The sequence below is a fragment of the Scylla paramamosain genome, chromosome 44, assembly GCF_035594125.1.
Source record: "Scylla paramamosain isolate STU-SP2022 chromosome 44, ASM3559412v1, whole genome shotgun sequence".
In the NCBI taxonomy this organism is placed as follows: Eukaryota; Metazoa; Arthropoda; class Malacostraca; order Decapoda; family Portunidae; genus Scylla; species Scylla paramamosain.
Genome location: NC_087194.1, coordinates 11885973 through 11900585, shown reverse-complemented (window position 1 = coordinate 11900585; position 14613 = coordinate 11885973). Strand labels below are relative to the sequence as shown.

At 42.6% G+C, this 14613-nt stretch overlaps 1 protein-coding gene across 5 annotated transcripts in view; it reads left to right on the top strand.

Annotated features, from left to right (window-relative positions):
- LOC135094162 (uncharacterized) overlaps positions 1-14613 on the top strand; it is a 120898-nt gene that overhangs the window by 27420 nt on the left and 78865 nt on the right. For 3 of the 5 annotated variants that reach the window (XR_010263639.1, XR_010263636.1, XR_010263634.1), the window contains exon 3: positions 14592-14613. This exon is cut by the window's right edge and continues 97 nt beyond it. The exons of 1 other annotated variant lie outside the window; for it this stretch is intronic. The gene's annotated coding sequence lies outside the window, so the exon portion shown is untranslated. Of the gene's footprint in view, positions 1-4888; positions 5013-14591 lie in introns of those variants that run through there. One more of the 5 variants, XR_010263635.1, reaches the window with a different exon arrangement.

Sequence of the window (14613 nt, the reverse complement as noted above, 5' to 3'; positions counted from 1 at the left end):
CCTCGGTCTGTCCTTTACTTATAATCTGAACTGTAAACTTCACATCTCATTTCTAGGTAAAACAGCTTCTATGAAGTTAGGTGTTGTGAGACTTCTCCGCCAATTTTTTTTCACACCCCCAGCTGCTAACTCTGTACAAGGGCCTTATCCGTCCATGTATGGAGTATGCTTCACATGTCTGGGGGGTTCCACTCATACTGCTTTTTTAGACAGGGTGGAATCAAAAGCTTTTCGTCTCATCAACTCCTTTCCTCTAACTGACTGTCTTCAGCCTCTCTCTCACCGCCGCAGTGTTGCATATCTAGCTGTCTTCTACCGCTATTTTCATGCTAACTGCTCTTCTGATCTTGCTATCTGGATGCCTCCCCTCCTTCCGCGGTCTCGCTGCACAAGACTTTCTTCTTTCTCTCACTCCTATTCTGTCCACCTCTCTAACGCAAGAGTTAACCAGTATTCTCAATAATTCATCCCTTTCTCTGGTAAACTCTGGAACTCCCTGCCTGCTTCTGTATTTCCACCTTCCTATGACTTGAATTCCTTCAAGAGGGAGGTTTCAAGACACTTATTCATCAATTTTTGACCACTGCTTTGACCCTTTTATGGGACTGCCATTTCAGTGGGCATATTTTTTTTATTGGATTTTTGTTGCCCTTGGCCAGTGCCCTTCCTACTTCAAAAAAAAAAAAAAAAAAAATGTATAGGCGACATCATTAATATAGCAATGTTAATACTTGTGAAATGATTATAATTTATCATTGAAAACCAAAGTGTACTCACTACACAGCAAACCATTCAGGCAAATCTTAACGAGTGTTTGCTGTCAGTGAGGCGAGAGTGAAGTGTCGCCTTTCACGCCTCAGCGAGCCACACTCTGGCCTCCTGCCGGGTGGTGTGTGTCGCCTCATAGGAAAGCATACTCGCCTCACACATGACACCTCCGCCACCAGATCATGTGTTCGTTTATCTGTCTGTCTGTCTCTAATATCAGTTGACATGCACGTGGATACAATTTAATTACTGATTTATTTTTATATCTTTACTTCGGTCCACCGCCCGGCCATCACAAGTCTCCGGAGGATGGTTGCCACCCTTCATGTACAGCGCTGGTGGAATACATGCCTTGTCCTTGCCTGCTAGTTTGTCAATGTTCTCGCAAGAAAAATATATCACACAGTGTATATACCAAAGTATATATCGTTTTATCTAAATTATCATTTTATCTAAATGAGACGTTGATCAAACATTTAATGGCAATGATGCAGACGTTGTAATGAAGATGAACACAAACACCACGTGACTGCGTGACGCGAGTGGCACAACAAACAATAACAACACACAGCTCGCTCAGTGGGCGTGGTCTTAAGAGTATGATCACTCGGGAACGAAGACACCAAAACGCCTGTAACATAATTCCTTTTTACTTATAGAACTACTAAGATACTCTCATGTACAACCCAACTCTTTATTTTTCCACCATCATGGCGACTCCTACACCAGCCTCAGAGTCCCCATCTGGGGAGGGGACCATAAATGTCCCCAGGTCGGACTGCCTTTCTGTCGACGACCCTAAGTGTCTTGACACCCCCCTCAACTTTTTTTTCATTAACTTGTGCAACATTCGCGGTCTAAGATCTAATTTTCAATCTGTAGAACACCACCTCTCCTCTTCTAAACTTCATTTTCTTTTTCCTCACTGAAACTCAGGTGTCTGAGGCAACTGACAGTAGCCTCTTTTCTGTTCACTCCTACTTTCTCTATCCTTATTTTCGATCCAAAGCTGGATGCTGCGTTTATGTGCGCAATGACTTAATCTGCTCTTATGCCCACGCTCTTGAATCTTCAGAGTTTTCCACCATCTGGCTACGACTACAGAGTCACTCTCAAACTAAATTCATCTGTGCTGTATACCTCTCACCTAACTCCTCTGTTTATAAGAAATTCTTTGACTACTTAACTTCCAAAGTGGAGCACATTCTGACTCTCTTCCCTTTTTTACAGATCTCCGTTCTTGGAGACTTCAATGTTCACCACCAGCTTTGGCTTTCCTCCCTCTTCACTGACCATCCTAGTGAACTAGCCTTCAACTTCGCTATCCTCCATGACCTAGAGCAATTGGTGCAACACCCTACTCGTATTCCTGACCGTCTTGGAGATACACTCAACATTCTTGACCTTTTCCTGACCTCTAATCCTGCTTATGCTGTCACCCTTTCTTCTCCGTTGGGCTCCTCCCATCACAATCTCGTATCTGTATTTTGTCCTATCGCTCCAATCCCTCCTCAGGATCCCCCTAAGCGAAGGTGCCTCTGGCGTTTTGCCTCTGCTAGTTGGGGGGACCTGAGGAGGTATTTTGCTGATTTTCCTTGGAATGACTACTGCTTCCGTGTCAGAGACCCGTCTTTGTGTGCTGAGCGCATAACAGAGGTGATAGTGTCTGGCATGGAGGCGTACATTCCTCACTCTTTTTCTCGTCCTAAACCTTCTAAACCTTGGTTTAACACAGCTTGTTCTCGTGCTATACATGATAGAGAGGTGGCCCACAAAAGGTACTTAAGCCTTCCATCATCAGAATCTTATGCACTTTATATTTCTGCCCGGAACCATGCCAAGTCTGTTCTCCAGCTAGCTAAAAACTCCTTCATTAACAGAAAGTGTCAAAACCTTTCAAGATCTAACTCCCCTCGTGACTTCTTGCATCTAGCCAAAAATATCTCCAATAACTTTGCTTCTTCTTCTTTCCCTCCTCTACTTCAACCAGATGGCACCACTGCTATCACATCTATTTCTAAAGCTGAACTCTTCGCTCAAACCTTTGCTAAAAACTCTACCTTGGACGATTCAGGGCTTGTTCCTCCCTCTCCTCCACCCTCTGACTACTTCATGCTACCTATTAAAATTCTTCGCAATGATGTTTTCACATCATGTGTGTTTTCACACACACACACACACACACACACACACACACACACACACACACACACACACACACACACACACACACACACACACACACACACACACACCAAAGCGTACCCACCACCACCACCACCACCACCGTCACCACAACAACACCAAAACATCCTCCCTTTCTCGTGGTGGTGATAAATCTGAAGGGTAAGGGAAGGGAAAGGAGAGAGGGAAGGAAGGAGGAAGGAAGGAAGGAAGGAAGAGCAGGGGGGAGAAAAAGGAAAGGAGTGGAGGGGTAAAAGTGTGGATAAACGAATGGGAAAGAGGGAAGGCAAGTGACACCAACACCGTGGGGGAAGCGAACGTGGATAACAGTGAACACTGGAGAGAGAGAGAGAGAGAGAGAGAGAGAGAGAGAGAGAGAGAGAGAGAGAGAGAGAGAGAGAGAGAGAGAGAGAGAGAGAGAGAGAGAGAGAGACTGCCACGTGTATACCAGACCACTTCCTTTAGCTTCTCTCCTATAATAGTAATTATAATATTAATAATTATAATAATACCGCTACTACTACTACTGCCACTACTACTACTACTACTACTACTACTACACTACTACTACTACTACTACTACTACTACTACTACTACTACTACTACTACTACTAGCAATGATCTGTGCACTGTTTTTTTTTTACATACACAAAACACAGAAAATACACAAAAAATAAAATACAGTTAAACTTTTTATGAATATATAATTCATATAACTGAAATTATTATTATTATTATTATTATTATTATTATTATTATTATTATTATTATTATTATTATTATTATTACTATTATCATTATTATTATTATTATTATTATTATTATTATTATTATTTATTATTATTATTATTATTATTATTATTATTGTTGTTGTTGTTGTTTTTGATGATGTTGGTGATGGTAGTGGTGGTGATGGTAGTATTCATCTTAAAAGAACGTTGGTTTAAAGGTTCCTGAGCCCTGACTGGCCAGCCAGCAGCCAATAACGAGAGAGCATTATCCTGCCATGTGTAGAAATGTGTAGAATTAAATAAAAGAAAGAGATGAACCAGTACAACTAATAAGTACACAAAAAAATAAGTGATTAATTAAATATATATCAATAAACAAACGAAAAATAAATAGAAGAAAAGTATTGAAGAAGAAAAAGAAGAAGAAGAAGAAGAAGTAAAATTCCTTTACGTGCTTATAATAAAAATTACAACAACAACAACAATAACAACAACAACAACAACAACAACAACAACAACAACAACAACAACAACAACAACAACAACAACAACAACAATGATAATAATAACAAAAGCATTTCCTTTCTAATTATGCAAAACAATTCAATAAAATAAACAAAAAATAAAATAAGCAACAAATAAAAATGCCAAATAAAAAAATGATGATCAATTTTTATATAAACGCTCCCTCTTGGTCCCTCTCCCTCTCTCCCTCTCCCTCTCTCCCTCCCTTCTCTTTTCATCAATCTCTCTCTCTCTCTCTCTCTCTCTCTCTCTCTCTCTCTCTCTCTCTCTCTCTCTCTCTCTCTCTCTCTCTCTCTCTCTCTCTCTCTGTACTTCCTCCTCTCCCTTCCTGCTTCTTCACACTATGAGAATATTCACGAAAAATTACATATTGGCTATGACTTGTGTGTGTGTGTGTGGGGGGGGGGGTGCCATATATTTGGTCAGTTTTCCTTCAGCCACTGTCTACACTACTGGTAATTGCACAGTATCCATCATTGCTGTTGTAACTCAACAAAAAATGGAGTGCATTTTCTTCCCTCTGGCTTTTTTTTTTCTTTTTCTTTTTCGTAGGTATGAGTGTGTTCCTGCGTTGAACAAGTCCATGTATTTTAATTAAGTAGACCTTTGTGTGTCGCTCAAGTACCGAACGGCCTGGAAACACTGAGCCAAAGGGACGCCGCTCAGTCTGCAGCCAGTGTGGCGGCGTATCTTGTGTGGTGCGCGTGTGTATTGCATTGTGTTCCTCCTCAAAGACTTAGTGGTGGTCAAGATAACCAGGATTGGCCAAGCCCTCCCCGAAGTGTGCTACCAGTAGTGTACAGGTGTGTTGAGTAGCCGCCAGGTGTACAGCCACACGTGTGTTGTGTACAGAAAGATCTTCTGCGTGTGTTGCAAGTCCCATCATGCCGCTGGCCCGGGAACCTGCACCGCCACGATCTCAAACTGAACGCCATTCTGTTGTGTCAGTCTGAGACGCCTCCGTCCCCCTCTCCCACTCATCTCCCCACAACCCGCCAACCACTCCTTCCAGTCCCCCTTCCGCCAGCACCTTCTGCTCCTTCTGCCCTTCTGCGAAGGGGCTGCTAGCCACTACCTGCCAGCACTCCTTCCTGCCCTTACCCGCCTCCCACTTTTTCCTGCCCCTTCCTACAACCCACTTCTTCCTAACCCCAACATCGTCAACAACAACAATAACAACAACAACAACAATAACAGTCGCCACCACCACCACCACCACCACCACCACCACCAACAACAACAACAACAACAACAACAACAACAACAACAACAGCAATAATACAGTAACCAGTGGATTTATTTATTTATTTATTTATTTGTTTATTTATTTATTTATTTGTTTTATTTTTTTTCTTTTATTATTTATTTTTTATTTTTTTATTTATTTATTTATTTTTCTTTTACGTAATGAAGGGAGACGAGCATGAACCTTTAGCGAGGCACACAACAGCAGCAAGACAAAGACGAACAATCAAGAGACACACACTGCTTGCTGATATTCGCTTTCTTCAACTTCTTCCCTTTTATCGGAAATGAAACAATCACCGTCTCTTTTAGTCTGGGTCGTGCACAGGGGGAAGGACCGCGAACCTTCACTGAAAGCAAAAAAAAAAAAAAAAAAAAAAAAAAAACACGGGAAAACACACACACACACACACACACACACACACACACACACACACACACACACACACAAATGAGGTAGGGGATGTTACCTACCCCTTTTATCCTTTTATCAGCGAGATAACAGCTCTTTAGCGTTGAAACAAAGGAATAAGAGGGTGCGAGAGAGAGAGAGAGAGAGAGAGAGAGAGAGAGAGAGAGAGAGAGAGAGAGAGAGAGAGAGAGAGAGAGAGAGAGAGAGAGAGAAACAGGCAGACCTGGTGGCTGATTGACTGACTAAATGAGATTGAGATTGAGAGGAAAACCCACAGAAAAGGAAAGAAAGAAAGGAGAATAAGAGGACACACACACACACACACACACACACACACACACACACACACACACACACACACACACACACACACACACACACACACACACACACACTTGGTAATAAGGTGACATTATTTACGTAAAGCCCTTCTTGTCAAGCCTAGTAAGAGCCAATGACACAAACAAAACACTACCAATAATTTTTTGTTTACTATTATTCAGTAGAACACACAGCTTCCTGTAATGCGTGTGAACTGTCTTAGCTTAACCACTCTTCATAAGGAAAGTTTAATCTTGAAATGGAAGCCTTTTCCTGTGATAGATCCAACAGGCAGTGAAGTATTCCGAATTACTCTGCGAACAATACCTCAAATAATTCATCTGATTCAGTGACCACAATTAACAACTAACCTCATAAAAAAAGAAAGAAAAAATGACGTGAAACTCCGGCCTGCAATATCTTAATCATGCAGCTTAAGGTTCAAATCCTGGAACAAAGGACAACACAGGGTCAGACAAGGCTTGGGTAGAAAATTAGCAGCAGACCATTTAAAAATACCTCAGTCATCCCTTGACTCAGTTGACGCCCAGCGGCAGAGGTCCATTTTCTCTGAAGCCACGGAGTTCACAGGGTTCACAAGGAGGGCGAGGCTGCGGGACCTGAGCGGGCGTGCGTGTGGCGATTCGGAAGCCTGGGAAGAAATAAAAGGGGGAAAGAAAAAGTATGTCATTGATAAGATTGAGTCAAAAAAAAAAAATAAATAAATAAATAAGAAATAATACTGTAAATATGTAGATAAGGATACAGTCAAAACACGAGAGGCGTGAAAGGAGAATAAAATGGTTGAGAGTGACAAAACAGAAATGTGAGGAGGAAGAAGAGGAATGAGTGTTAAGAAATGATGATAAAAGTGGAATGTAGAGCCGAGATACGAAGAGGCTAAAGCAAGGAGAGCATGAAGGCTGAGAAGATGATGAGGAGTGAGGGACAGTGAGTAACAAGGAAGCCGATGAAGGAACGTGACCCGGACACCAAATTAATAATGTTTGTCAAGTAGAAGGAAACAGAGAAAGAAGATGTGGCAACGTGCACGACCTGAAGCATTCGTATCTTTAGTATCTAGTTAGTACCTTTCCTTCCTCATCCCGTGCCTGCCTGCTCTCCTCCACTAATCCACACTGCGTCACCCTCCACCCTGCACTGCTTATTTCCTCATGTCCCACGCGCACTCTCCACTGCACACTACATCCACTGACTCGTCCACCAACCCTCCTCCTCCTCATCCCATAGTCCATCCTGCGGCCTTGACTCGCTGGCTGCTTGTTTCCTGTCCATCACTATCCCCTTCACTTCGTGCTTTGCGTTGTTCAACCTTCATTTTCTCCTGGGAGCTGTCCTCTCTCACCCCTTCCTTTGCCTTGCCTTCTTTAGAATGGTGTCTTGTGTTTTACCATGAAACTGCTTTCGTGCTTTTTTTTTCGATCATATTTCATCGTATCATTAGTATTTTTGTTTCTCCGTAGTTTTGCCGCGTGGCACCGTTTTATCCTGTTGTTGTGGCTTTTAGAATGAAGCAATTAATATCACTTCTTGTCTAACGCCCCCTGCTGCCCATCAGTAAGAGGAATGGCAGGTGTGAGACTTCCTGCACCGTCCACACTGTCACGAGTTTCACAGAGTTTCACAGAGTTGATCTGTAACGCCTTGTCATGTCATAAGGACTGTTTTCAAAAGACAAAGAAATTACTTTTCTATCTGAAGAGTATTTTTTCGAATAATGAAACAAAATATTTGTTGAACCTCCCTAAAAACTTGAAAACCCTCACAACTTGTACTAGAGGCTGCTACAGGCGGTCGAGGAGAGACACCGAGACGCTTGCAAATATCCATATCCCAGTGAAGCCGCGTGGTGTGTTCCTCTGTGTCTGCGACAGTTATGCACTTGTTGTCTCCTTGCATTAGTGAAAGGAATGTTCTCATACGCAAGTGCACCTCTCGTGTGTGTGTGTGTGTGTGTGTGTGTGTGAGTGGGTGACCGCTAGACTTCGTGTATAGGGAAACCACTTCTCCACTCATCATCTCCCAATGTATCGTGGTCACTTTACACTCATTCTTCTATTCTCTGCTTGTGTAGTTTGTTTTATTCAATCCTTGTGTTTTGGTGTATTTTCTCTTCTCTTGTCAGTGTTTACTTAGGTTTAACAGGAAGGTGTGTGTGTGTGTGTGTGTGTGTGTGTGTGTGTGTGTGTGTGTGTGTGTGTGTGTGTGTGTGTGTGTGTGTGTGTGTGCTGGGTTTGACTTCACGAATTTACGAAACTGTTTAAGGCTCATAAATCTCATAATAAAAGTGTCTGTGATTAATATTCACCTCAGTGAAGCTCCCTACATTCATCTATTTAAAGACCCCTTGATAAAACTGCTCTATAACTTCATGAAAATACGCGATTATGTGCTGAAAGATGATTGAGTAAATGGAGACAAAGCTAGTATAGTTACCCCGAGTAAAGCTGCGAATCGTTTTCTGTGGTGAGCGGTCGGGGACGAAAGATAGTGAAAACGGGCGTTTCTCTCCTCTAGACGGACGAGCAGTCACCGGCAACTCAGTTATTCCATGTGTACAGGGAAGTTTTGGGCCTCACTAACTACATGAAAAGAACAAGAAGAATATTCAAGTATCTATGTTCTCTCTCTCTCTCTCTCTCTCTCTCTCTCTCTCTCTCTCTCTCTCTCTCTCTCTCTCTCTCTCTCTCTCTCTCTCTCTCTCCACTATCCCATCATCTTTCTCTCTTTTTCATTTTTTTTGTCCGTTTTCTTTATACGAGCAGTCATTGGGTGTTGTTTTTCACACTGGTGTCATGCTGATTAATTTTGCGATTATTGTCACACCTTATTAACTTAGTCATCGCTCGTGTCACCTCCATTTTCCTTATTCCTTCTATCTCATTATCACGCTCTTGTTTCATTCTTTTCCTTCTTTCCTTTCCATCTCTCTCCTTTTTTCCTCCTTGTCACTCTCGGTCTCAGCTTTCTCCCATCTGTCACTCTCTCTCTCTCTCTCTCTCTCTCTCTCTCTCTCTCTCTCTCTCTCTCTCTCTGTTATCTACCTTACAATTCTCACCTCTTTCCCTTCACTGTTGCCTCTCCTCCCATTCTTCTCTCCTTGGCCCTCTTCCTGCATCTCTCAGTTCTCTTTCGCCTCCATATTCGTGGTGGGCAGCCCGGCGCTAACAGCCACAGACAGGCTACCATACATGTCCCTTCTCTAGCATCATGAGTTGTGGCGGCGGCTCCAGCAGTCTTCCCAAGCACTCCTCACGCTGGCGGGAACTACTGGCCGGAATGGTGAGGGCCCCGCAGCGCCACAGGTGTATTAAGACTCGGGAGTGCGAGCTTTCTTGTACCCTGATGTGTTGGGTTGCAGCGTTTGTAGGTACACGTTCCTCTGTTTTGTTTTATGAGCTATCATGACTGTTGTTACTGTTACTGTGACTGAAGCCAAGCAAGGGGCGAGAGTTAGGAAGCTTGGAGAGGCTGGAGTGTCAAGAACTGTGGTGTTTTCACTTGGGTTTTCTTTTCTTTCCATCTGGTTGTGACAGCCTCCGTTGGGGACTTGTGCCTTCTCCCCACACGAGTGGCACCAACAAGGGACAAGGAAAAGAAGGGAAAAAGATATGTAATGGGAAGAAGAAAATATTTATATGGTAAATGCTACTACGGTCAATGATTTTTCTTTTAAATGATTGCAAACTTTTATTACTTGGCAGTGAACGCTAAAACATCAAAATTTGTGTAGCAACAATTTAAGTTTAATAGCAATATACAAGGAAATGTAGGTAACATGCACCAACGGTAGACTGACGTTACCTGTGTGTCAAAGGTGAAGAAATCTCTGGATCTGAGATAACCTGACAGCGAGTGAAGGGTGAGGGACCATTGATCTGGCAGTGTACTCGTACAGCGACGCCGCCTCAGCGACGCCTCAGAGCCAACACGCAATGGAAGAGCAACATTTCCTGCAATAAAGCGTTTGTGTTCTTGCACCTTTTTCACACAAACACTTGTACCAGTGACACTGTCGCCGCTCCAGTCATCACACCACCACAGCCACAACAGTTACAAGTTCACCTGTCCATATGCACCACATTTATTGCCACAACTAATGCCATGTTCACGACCACACACACTGCCACTGCTAAAACCACCTTCAGCACCACCTCTACCACCACCACCACCATCACCACCAACAAGCACATTTGATGCCGGATTTCAAAGCAGACATACCTACATACACATAAAGGTGATTTCAAATGCTACAAGACAACTACCACGCTACTGTCGAAGAATCTGTTTTTCGTGATGGCGTCGGTCAGAGATGGTAGTGGGCATCCCGAGTCAGACAGAATTTGGTTGGCATTTCTACTTTTATGTTTGTTTCCAGGACAGGACATTACCTGCGCCCCTCGCGTGTGACTGACGGTTCCCCCCACTGGTCAAATACAAGGCCACAGAAAAGAAAACGGTCAGGTGTCCTGTTGTGTGAAGGTATTTACTAGTCAGGCTGCATCCAAAAATGTGGCAATACTGAGTCTTCCCTTTGTCTGAAAACTTTCTTACTTTTCCGCATTCAAAGTTCATCCATTCCTTCACTGAAAAGCATTCCCCCCCCCCTCTCCGCTCTCTCTCTCTCTCTCTCTCTCTCTCTCCTCTCTCTCTCTCTCTCTCTCTCTCTCTCTCTCTCTCTCTCTCCTCTCTCCTCTCTCTCTCTCTCTCCTCTCTCTCTCCTCTCTCTCTCTCTTCTCTTCTCTCTCTCTCTCTCTCTCTCTCCCTCTCCTCTCGCTTTCAGTGTCCCTGTGTGTTTGTGTCTTTAATGGCGATGAGGGCGTGCGTTGTGGCTGCTCTCTCTCCTCACTCTGGCCAAAACTAGACCAAACCTCACAAAACTGGCATAAAGAATAAATTGAAAATAAAATGACAATAAACAAGACATAAACACAAGGCAAACAACAACAAGTAACGAAATGACAACACGGCGGTTTGATCTTGATGTTGATGCTACAGGCGGTTCGGGAATACTCCAGAACCAGGCCTTTATAACTTCAGCTCCTGTAGGAAAACGGAAAATAATGGCAAAACAGAAAAACAGGCATCATGTTTCACACCACTAATTCCTACAACATCTAGCGCGACACGTTTTGTCTTTCACAGCCTCAATCATCCTGTCATTCGTCTCCTCACACCGTCCCAGCAGCAACGCCATCCACTCCCTACCTGTCTTCTCCACTCTGACGTTCCCCAGTTCCTTCAGCACCACTTGCGTCATCTCATCGCTGTGTCTGGCATACTTCACACACTCCCGCACTACATGCCCCACCGTCTCATCCTCTCCTATGTCACACACCTGGCACACTTTGCTTCAACACTCAGACCATCTGTAAAATTGTTTGGGAAACACTATCCATTTAATTTTATTCATTTTGTTTAAAGGATGTCAATGTTTGACTCAAGTTTAGGTACACAGCAGCAGCAGAGGTAATGTGCAATAGGCATCTGATATATATATATATATATATATATATATATAATATATATATATATATATATATATATATATATTATAATATATATATATATATATATATATATATATATATATATATATATATTTTATATATATATATATATATATATATATTGTGGTGTTGTACTGAACTTAGTGAGGAATGGTGACATGGGCTTCCATGTGTTATATAAAGAAATGCATGTTTTGACTATATTTAAACAGAATTGCATATTTATCACTTTTTTTTTCCTTAACACTTCATATTTTTATTAGTTTTTGTGTGTGTTATGATGAATATTGTATATGTAATAGTATCTTAATCATAATTTCTTGTAAGTCTCATAATGAACAATTTAGAACAGGTTGTGAGCAGGATTTGGGCGCACACTTCGTAAGTGGCAGCCCTACACTCAGTTAATACGGTGTAAGGAGGTGTATTGGTGTAAGGAGGTGTATTGGTGCTTTATACACCAAAAACTTGTCTGGCTGTTTTCTTTCCATGTTGCACAAGTAGCACAGTCCCACTCTGAGCTGATGTAAGGCATGTACCGTGGTTTCTGTCTTGTTAAGTAAAGGATTATGTTAGTGTGTAGTGTTTGCCTCTTTAGTGCTTCATAGAAAAGTGCCACTCAGCCACAACTCTTTTGTAAGTCTGCACATAACTTATGTTACTTCCCTGTAGATTCTGTTTGTATTTTATTCCAGCATGCTCAAGCCCACAGGTGAACAGGTGGAACATGCTTGACGAGGGCTTGACGAGGGCACATGCACTGCGAGTGATGTGCAAAAATTCAAGTCTGCTTCGAACAAAATCTTGAAGAGTCTAGTCAATTAAACTCTGGTTGCTTTTGCAGCTATACCTGTGATAAATTATGTAACTATACCTGTGATTTTATACCATCAAGTTTTAAGTAGTTATACTACATTTACTCGTGTTGTCTGACATATATTAAATAAGTCAGAATTGTTGATTTTTTTTGTTGAATTTTTTTGTGAGTTTTAATAATTCTCAGTTCGTTGAGGCGTTCTTTATAATTGTTAAACCTATTTTCCTCCTCCTGCTCTGATTTCATCCTACTATTGTGCTAATTGCTTTTCCTTTCTTCTTTCTACGGTCAAGGTGGGTGGGTGTTGTCATCTGGCAACTTATAGCGCTTTGCGCTCGTCCCACTCTGCCTTCTCCGTTATGTTTGATAATAATAATAATAAAATTTCTTTCATTGATATGCAGGCCTCACGTACACTTCATTCATTGTCAGTGTCGTACTGTATTCGCGGTGATCAGCGAACTGCTGGCTGATGCAGATCTAGTCTTCTCTTGGGGACTTATTGTCTGCATGTTGACAGGTTGGATCAGCAAAGGAGCCGACACCGCACAGCTCGGCGCTCTTCCCCTGTGCCTGAGCAACACTGCGCTGACACGTCTCTCCGATGCAGGGAGGAGACAGCAAGCGAGAGGCGAGGCTGGCGGTAGTTTTGACATGTTAGGCAGTTAGTGTTCTTAATTAAAGTAAATACACTTGAGAAAAGTAATATACGTGGAGAAAAGGTTTTCAGGTTCAGGTTTCCTATGAGATGCAAGTAAAAGGCATGTAGAAAGGTTTGTGTTAGCAATTGTAGATGCATTTATGGTAGAAAGTTTGTGGGAAAGGGAAATTGCTACATGTGAAGTGTCCTTGTTGGGGCAATGGAAGTAAGTGGAAGGAAGGAGAGGCTTTGCTGAGTTTAGCCTTGTCTGAGTATTACTGGTACTTGATTAGGATAAAGAGTTGCGAAATTTTTATTTATTTTTTTTATTTCTACACATATTTCAATAGTCCTGGAAATAATACCTTCACATATAGCATATAACATGGATGGTGTATTTCACTTGTTAATTTTGAGGGTAATTTCTATAGTGTGCGTCCTTTACTCTCCGTTTTCTCTCACGGTTAAGGCTTCCTGTCGTTCTCTCCTCATGGCAGACTATGGTATCTCGCCTCAGGTCGGTTCACCTAACAAACTTTACACATTTTCATTCTTATCTCAGTGCACCAAATAAACACATGAAACACGTGAAAAACACATGGAAAACCTCACAATACTTTGACACAACTACAGTGGCGACATTGAAGGCATTAGGACACCTTCGTGGTTTCGAAGTACTGCTCGCGAACACCACGAAGTACAAAGCGACCAGCGACCCGCCTGTCTTCATGGCTCCACGATCTGAGTGTGCGACGCCTCGGCACACAACCCTGCTGCTGCTGCTGCTGTTTCCCGCTGTCTGCCTGCTGTGTGCCTGCGCTTCGCCTTATCTTCGGTGCGCTACACATATCTACGTTCATAAGGTCTATATCTTGCTTCAGAAACTCAGGATGCTCACTCCTACAAAAGGGTGTCCTTCAGGTCCTCTGCGCCACTAACCACCGAAGCACTGAGGGAAGCAGCGCCACTCACGCAGTCATCACTCTTAACCTTGGCACCAGACTGAGTGGTGTGTTGGGCAGACACTCAAGGGGATGGCCTCGGCTCCGCGTGTGGTGTCATGACCCTCAACAGCTGAATGAGGGTTGTCTTGGGAGGCCAGACTGCTTGCGCCGTCATCAGTCTTGCGGTGGATGGTGACGCGGCTGGTGTCAGTACTACGACAAAAATACCTTTAAAAACCCCTTAAAACTACAACCCATTAAAAGGGTGTTTCTCTTGTTAATGATGCAGATATCTTGTTAATCTGTCACTGGAACCACAAGAACATAATTAAAAACCCCTATAACTTACACTACAACATACTGAAATACTGTTTCTCTTGTCACTAATGCAGAAATCTTGTTTATCTGTCACCGGAACCTTAGAAAAACATTCCTAACCTAACATGTTCCTAACATAACCTAATTTTTACAGATCCGTGTCATGGCATCATGAG